An 8,360-nucleotide genomic window follows, 5' to 3' on the forward strand; every position below is an offset into this window, starting at 1 on the left:
AAACAAGGCTCAGAGAGGTAAAGGGGGTTGCCCAAAGTCACACATACAACAAGAGACAGAGTTGGGATTTGAACCCAAGCCTGAGATTCCAGGGCCCCAGATCTTAGCCACTGAACTCTATAGCTTCCCACTGAGACAGATACATGTGGAACAAATAACTTTGTTGAAACGAAGCATTCTTTAGAAATAAGTAGGACCACGAAGCAAATCTCGACAACTCTCTCATCCTCGTTACTGAATAGACTATAAAAGCACTTCACACATAGACTATAAAGGCCATTCCTTAATCGCCCCTCTCTACCCACGTCCTTAAGATCTTCGGGCAGTAACACACTACAACCAGGTCAGGCCCTGGGAACTGGGTCTGGAGTGGGATGGCAATAATGAAGGTGGGACGGCAATAAAAAAAATCAGTTGGAAGATTTAGTGTTTGACATATACCATTTACCTTCACCCCCTTTTTTCATTTGCCTTTCTCTTCATCTTTCTCATGTGGAGCAAATCAACTCATCACTTTGTAACAGGCACTCTGCTGACGTGCTGCTTGCCCCTTTTCAAAACCACCTCGAACTCCAGAAATCTTTTATCCACCTCAAAGCACAGGAACCTTGAGAACTTTCCTCTACTATTAAATATTTCAGCAGCCAGCAATTGACAAAGCAATTTGTAAAGGGAATGTGTTATAAATGAAAGCATTTTTAAAGTGAGCAAAAGTTAACTTCCATCAGTGACGTAAGCCAGTGTGCAGACAATGGGGCAAAGGTTTGACCCCATCAATTGTGCTGCTCGTGGTCATGGTCGTGGTGTTCTAACAGCCTCTCTTGTGAAGATAGGAGTACCTTGGCAGGTCCTTCACTATCAATCTTAGCTACGACCCCCCAACATTGGAACTCAGTTAGGACTCGACACATTTTAAGATTTACAGCATTATCAAACAACCAGAGTGTTCCTTGAACTAAAAGAAATTATGCAACATAGGGGGGAAAATTGATGTCTATTGCCTTTTCTGTAGGTCATGATGAGATTTTTTTAAGGCTAAGAAAACGTCTGGATATTTGACGAAAGGAAGAGACTCAAACAGTACAGTGTGGCCTCAGTGCTTTTCAAAGGGTCACCCCAGGGTTACCACAGCTGCCCTTGCAGGCAGAACCTTTCCCTGAAGTATTGGGTTTTACCTCAAATTTTCATAATGAATACTACATTCTAAAGCACAATGTATCTGAGTTTAAATAAATAAAATTAGGTACCAGTGAATGTTCTGCTAAATCTTGATATAAAAAAGATGCTTCAAGAATGTTGTAGCTCCTAGTACACACTATCATGTCACCACCCTGCTCATCCAGTCAACCCAGTGTCCAATTTGAGGGAAAGAGCACTGGACAGAGATTCTATTTGCTTAAACTAGCGCAATGCCAGAAATAAAATAGGTACTTAATAAATATTTGGTGAATGAATTGGCAGAATGGCTTCAAGGACTAGTTTTCAACTTTAAGAAGATTCCAGAAAAACCTTTTGAGACACATAATTACTCCGAAACTCACAAAAGAAAAAGGACAAAGAAAATATACCAATTATGATTTACAAATATTGAAAGAGGAGAACAATAAAAAACATATATTTTGCTTAGTTTAGCTGAAAAGAAAAGGTTGGCAGGATGTCATACAGAGATAATATTGCAGGGGTCGGGGGTAGCTAGGGAGATTAAAACCCAATTCCGTTCAGTGAACACTCAGTCTGGTTTTCAATTGTCTGTTGTGTTTTCCTTTGTACATTTTTAATATTAATGATTTCAAACTTACAGAGGAAAATAAGGATTTGTAATGGACACCCATGCCCCTGGGTAACCATGCATGGTGATGAAACTACTGAAGTCCAGGAATCACGCCTCATTGGCTTTATATCTTTCTCCTGCTTTTAATACAGATTTCTATACATGAGGAGTTCAAGAAATGTTTTACAACTGCAAAGAGGAAATGTCTAATCATGTTATATTCTTAATTGCATCCTCTCCACCGCCCCCCTGGAAAAAAAAAAAAAGACGCGCCCTAAAGAAGCATGCTTTGTTTTAAATAACAAAAGAAAAACAAAAAATAAATACTTTTAACGGTACCAGATGAAAGAGTATTGAAAGACTGGGATCTTGGCTCAGTTCAATCATGCAACCCGGCCGTATCTGTTTTCCTAGGATAAAACGAGGCCCATATAGCCGGCGCTCTATCCAGAGTTGTTACAGAAATAAATCAGCACGCATTTACATGGTAACTGCAAGGTATTAGGAAGGATAAAATAGTATATTTACCTCCCTAATCACAACCAACAGCAACAACTTACTATGTGCAAGGCCCTGATTTAAGTACCTTAGTGTAACATATACAACCCCCTTATCTGAAAACCTTGGTACCAGATGAATTTCCAAGTTCAAAAACGTCCAGACGTTTAGATAGGCAGTAACCAGCATGTACTTTCTATTCTGTAATACCCCAGGATGGTCTGAGGCACTACTCTATAACATATTACTAATTCAACAACAAAAGCAAATAAATACTCACAGTAAATAGAACAAAAACTATAAAGTACCCTCACGTCAGTTCAAGTCAAATTTGGTCACCGCCTGAGTTGCGGCACCTAACTTACTAAATAAAATTTGTATTATGCCTTTTGAAATTTCAAAACTGCAAACAACAAATTGTAGACATAACTGAGCCATTTAATCCTTATAAGTCCTCTAAGAGGGAGATACTCTTAGTCCTCTCTTACAGATGAAAAGTATGAGGTACAGAGAGGTTAACTAACTCATCGAGTCTCCTGCTCAGCTAGTAAGATTCAGAGTCTGAACTGAAGCCAGGCAGCCTAGCTCCACAACTGCACTCTTAACAGCTATGCTCTAGGACCTCTCAGAAACCTCTCGATGACACCAGACACGCGAAAAGTTAAACAAGATTAAACAATGTAAGTATCCAAAACAATAATAGAAGAAACAGCACAAGGCAGCATTTATTCATTATTCGACAACTGTTTATACAGGACATGCCACGTCCCAGGTGCCCAGGATACAACGATGAGGACACCAGACAAGGCCCAGGTTACCTCTGTGATACCAGAGACCAGTGGGAAAATGGCCGGGTATCAAATAAACATAATTATGATACAGTGGTGTGACTGCTGTTCACATCCACAGGCGGAGATCAGGTCAGTGGGGGATGGTGTAATATGACATAGGATTTGTAGCGTTCTTTGGTGTTGCGATTTGCAAGGACAGAAAGGAAAAGAGAGGGCCTTTCAGATGGATGATGGCGTGGCATCCGATCAAAAAGCAGTTACTGTGCACCTACTCTCTGCCAGGAACAATGCTAAGGACAGAAGTTCCAAACTAGGTAAAATCTATTGAAACCAACAGAGGATTTGTGTTAGAGAATAATAAGGACAAGTGGGACTTTAGGCCTGGGTCAAATCCTGGAGAATCTTTGAGTGTTAAATTGAAGCGTTGGAATTAGACCCTGCAGGAGTCGCTTAACGTTATTTTGCAGGTTTCTGTCTCACAGTGTTAGGATTTACCCCTATGGAATGTCAATCTGCATTCCTATTTGGGGCCAATTAGACCTCAAGGCTGGATTGCTTTCAAGCAAGGGCTCAGGGCAACAAAATAAATGCCAAGTCTAAATTCATTTAATCCTCAAGAAATAGAGGAACTCTGACCTTTCAAAGAATAAAGCTATGGCAAGTTGAAAATGTTGTAGGTGGCCACAGCTAAAGGAAAATGGCAAACTCCTCTTAAAATCCCAAAGGCCATTTCTAAAACCTAAGGTATTCCTTCACATACAAATGAAATGTCCAACCTTCCCAATTATATTTCTATGAGAAAATAAAACATCATTCTCTGAAAAACAAATTCTTAAGCTGAACATTGATCTAATCTTTAACGAGGTTGGTGACAACCTACCTCAGGGCACAGCTGACACTGGAACAGTGGAAACTAAACACCTTTTGAACATACACAACCCAGAGTTCCATTCCCCTCTCCCCTATCCAAGCAGAGGGGAAGAAGGGAATTATATATTTATTCAGGATACCTATCAAAGTTTTTCATTCTCAGGTCTTAATGTAAATAACTGAGTATGTAGATAGTCTATTTATCCTCGGCAAAACAAATTTTACTTCTACTATTTTTTTTTTTGTTTTTCAATCACTTACCTTCCACAGAAGAGTAGGTAACACTCTTCGATGGCTTCCCACGGTTCTGAGAATCAAACTCAAATTATTGCTCAGAATCTCCAGGCCCTGCATTAGCTATTCTCTGACTCCCCCAGGCTCTCTCACACCTTTAACCACTCCTCCCACGTAGCTCACTAGGCTCCATCCACCCTGGCTTGTTTTTTGTTCCTCCAACACCTCAAGTTTGTTTTTCTGCCTGAAGGCCTTGGCTCTTACCCTTCTCTCTGCTCTTGACAAGGTAAACTCCCTGGTCAAAGGTCACCTTCCCCGAGAGGCCTTTCCAGACCACCCTGGCTAAACAGGCCCTTTCCAGTTCTCACGACACATTATTTCCTTCACTGTTTCCACTACAATCTATAAGGATCTTCTTCATTTGTTCATTTGCTTGTTGTCTCTATCCTGTGGGGGATATAACATCTGTGAGATTCCAGAAGAACAAGGGTCATGCCTCTTAAGGTTTATCTTTGTGCGGAACATAAGGCCTGGCAAATAGAAGGTGCTCAACAGATTCTGTAAAATAAATTCCTAAAAGAATGGACAATATATTTTAACGGCTGATTGCTATGCATGACAATAACTTAAGGAAGCCTATTTTTTCCCCTAATTTTGAGATGTTTCCTCTAGAACTGTTCACTTTCCAAAACTCTTTCTACATCTTCTGAAATCTGATGTTACCTCACAAAGTGTTGTTTCATGGTAACAAAAATGCTGGTTTCAACCCATGGATTTAAGGAAAAATTACTTGGAGGACATTATAGGAGATTACAGTAGTTTCTTCAAAATCAACAAAATCAACCACTTTGAAAATCGGCTAGTCTCCTTTCACTAATGTAAATCAAAAAACATGAAGAAAAGTAATTTAAAATGTAAAGAAAGGAAAAAGAGGATTCACCAACACACTGATGTTTATGAACATCAGGAAAACCCAGTCTGAGGACCTCTAAGTGTACCAGGTGGGTTATCAATTCCAGATTGAGCCACATTCAAAAGATTCAGAGCAAAGTACTTAAGATGAACTCATATCCACCTTTATTTTTTTGTCTGGCAAACATAAATAGTTCACATTAGGGCAATGTTAGATTAGACTTAGTATCAATAATAATAATGAAAGGAAAAGAAACAGCATAATAACATAAACTTTTTTCCTTGAAACTTTTTCAAGTTTGTGTATCTTCCCAGAAAGGCTTGCCAAGAAAAACACAGGTTTAGAAGGGTGGGCCTATTGGTATAAGTCCCCTTTCCCTACTATATTCTGTTTTTTTTAAAAGAACTAAAGTGAAGTCGGGAATTTACAAAATGAATGGGGGAAACTACAAATCATCTGCAAGCCATATAACTAAGCTGGTAACCAATAGACTTTACTATTCATGTGAAAACCACTTTCGTCAGAAAATCACCTAAAACTATATAGTCAAACCACCCTTTTTTAAAGTGTGCTTATAAAAGTGGCAGGTTCAAAGCCTTGAGAATTTGAGGCTCTTATCTATTTTTAAAATACATCATTTGATGTTGCAGCACTGCAAAAAGAAGTGCTCCCAGGACAGTGAAATTTAGCTCTCATCTTCATTCACAACTAAATTTCTTCTGAAAATTACTGACAATTAGTGCTCATCAGGTCAAAGGCAACACCTGGTCACACATCAAGCAAACAATTCTTCACTGTTGAGTATAAAGATATTAATAAGACCTTGCAGTTAAGGGAGCTAATATTTTAAAATGTAAAATGATGTCATAACTGCTTAGTTGATTATTGCACTTTTCTCAGTTTTCAACACTTTTCTCAGTTTTCAAACTTGAACTCTAGATATAGCCCATTTCCAAAAACACAGCTACCAAGGTCCGCATGTGCCAGTTCCTGGTATCTGCCTCCACTTTCAGCTTCTCCATTCAATTTTCTTCACGCACTAATTAGAGCATGGAAGTGAGTAAATGAAAGTATCGGAGCTAACAGGGCAACTGCATGGGGAGAAGGCAATATCGCGGCAGGAATACCTGGGGCTGTGTGAAATCAACGTCAGCCAACTAATCTAAAATCCACAGAAAAGCAGTCTCTTTTACACGGTCTTTAAATTCTGCTTCTTCAGGGTATATACAAATAAGAAATATAATTAAGAAATTGTAGCTTCTTTAAAGAAAAAGAAAGAAGGCAAGTGCCCTCCAGAGACAGTTTAAAACCCCAGAGTCTGTCAGTTCCCATTTGGTGTGCTTAGTAACCAGCCTATGCTAACTCGAATGACTTTATCCCAAACCACCAGTGCTCTAACCACACCAAAAAGATGAACATCCATCCCAGTTCACAGAAGGAGAAATGAAGCCAGGCATGAAAGTCCCTCCCACTCTCTCTCTGGCCTGCTTGGCAGCGTGGGAAAAATCAGATTTAGGACCATGTGCTAGGACTAAATACAAACATACATACCTTCTAAGTGGTTGTGGTTTTCGGACTAAGTTATTTAAAACTAGAAAGAAACTTTCTAGTTCCTTAACTGATATTTACTAAAGGATCATTCCCATCACTCTCAGTAAACCGTAGACTAGACTGTAAGCTTCCAAGAGAATCATTAGTCAATTGTGATTAATCCAAAGAAGCCAAGACTTTTAGAGATGAAAACGTTCAAAGCAGAGTTAAAAGCTTCGAGGAAGAGAAGAGTACTCAGAAGCCAGCAGCGGAGCATCGCAAGTTAGAAGATTCTGAGGGAAGGATGGGTTGGGAGGCACAAAGCAGAAACTGTTAGAAGGCAAGAGACAGTGGGGCCGAGGCGGGCAGATGGACCCCAGAACATCAACGACAGCCCGGAGAAGAAGATCTTGGAGGGATAACAAAGAAGCAAAGGAAAACTAGGTTCAGTGTTCCTAAAAGAACCCAGGCGTCTGGCGGAGCCAGCGAGTCCGAGAGGTAGGGATGAGAAGGTGTAGGGATAAGGGCGCACACCCGCAAGCGAGCGAAAAAAGGGTTGGGGGACAAGGGGCCATGCAATGAGCGAAGGTAGCTCCCTGTCCCAGTGCCCCTGGTGCAGTTCACAACTCCGTACCGCGCACCGCCTGGCCTCGCCGGGTCCTGGGGGCGCGGCGGCGGCTGACGGAGCCCCTGCGACTTCAGGACCCTGCCTCACCTTGTTTGCCGCGTCCCGCCGCCTGTCCGCCGGCCGCCGCGCTCTGAGGGCGAAAGAGCGAGTCGCGCGGCGTAGACGGGGCTCCCTCCTGCCGCGAGGCACCGGCCCCCGCGCCTCCGCACCCGCTGCTCGCCCGGGTCACTTCGCCGGGCTTTCCCGCAGGCGGAGAGCACGGACCGTAAGCCGAATGCCACTCCACTTACTTCAAAAATCCCCGTTCCAGGCTTCCCCGGAGTAGGAACAGTGCTGCTGCAGCCGCAGCGGCAGAGCCACCGCCTGACCTCACCAGGGGGTGGGGGTGGGGGGCGGGAGAGGGGGGCGGGAGCCCAGTTGGGGAGGACAGGGGAGGGGAGGGAGCGCGCGAGCGGGGGAAACATGGCGGCGGGGGTGGCCCCGGCGGCGCCTGCGCGGGAGGCGGGGGAGCTGGGGCTAGGACCGTGTGGAGGGTCCGAGATCAACTCCTCCGCGGTCGCTGGACCGTGGCGAGGAGGGGCCCGGAGGCGGGGTGACCGCCAAGTGGCCGTCGCGCCTCCGAAACCGGGACGCTCGGGTTTGAGCACACATGGCCTCTAGCGCACAGGAGGCCAAAGAGGTGAAAACTGTCAAGTAACCAGGGACACAGGGCGCCCGCCAAGAGGAGGCCCCCTGGTGCCTCCTGCCCGCCGCTGTCGCGGCCCCTCTCGGTCACGGAGGCCCAGGGCACAAAGTGTGCCCTCGAAACCGCTTCACCTCGGTGGGGCGCGCACCTCAAAATCAGCCTGACCAGGCGGTCACACAACTGTTCATCACTCTTCGGATGCGGCACGCGCTTCAATGCTCCTCCTCCCTCCGGGAGGTACGGGCATTAAGAAAGAGGAAGAATAACAAATACAGCACTTTAACATTTAACCGAGACTCTGCTAAGAACCCAGCGTTGAATTATTAACTCACTTCTCACTCAAGGCTACTCCACAAGGTCCACGGTACTATTATCTCCATTTTACAAGTGACAACTGAGGCGTAAAGGTCAAACGAGTCGCCCAAGGTCACCCAACTGGT

The 8,360-nt window shown here is 43.6% G+C and overlaps 1 protein-coding gene across 6 annotated transcripts in view; it reads right to left on the bottom strand.

Moving 5' to 3' along the window:
- The window catches only part of KLHL13 (kelch like family member 13), a 160,364-nt gene extending 152,741 nt beyond the window's left edge, over positions 1-7,623 (bottom strand). For 2 of the 6 annotated variants that reach the window (XM_045510958.2, XM_045510952.2), the window contains exon 1: positions 7,323-7,454. The gene's annotated coding sequence lies outside the window, so the exon portion shown is untranslated. Of the gene's footprint in view, positions 1-7,322 lie in introns of all 6 variants that reach the window. The other 4 variants (XM_045510957.2, XM_045510953.2, XM_010947417.3 and 1 more) reach the window with 3 other exon arrangements.
- Positions 7,624-8,360: the final 737 nt, after the last annotated feature.

This window comes from Camelus bactrianus, chromosome X (assembly GCF_048773025.1).
Source record: "Camelus bactrianus isolate YW-2024 breed Bactrian camel chromosome X, ASM4877302v1, whole genome shotgun sequence".
Classification (NCBI taxonomy): domain Eukaryota; kingdom Metazoa; phylum Chordata; class Mammalia; order Artiodactyla; family Camelidae; genus Camelus; species Camelus bactrianus.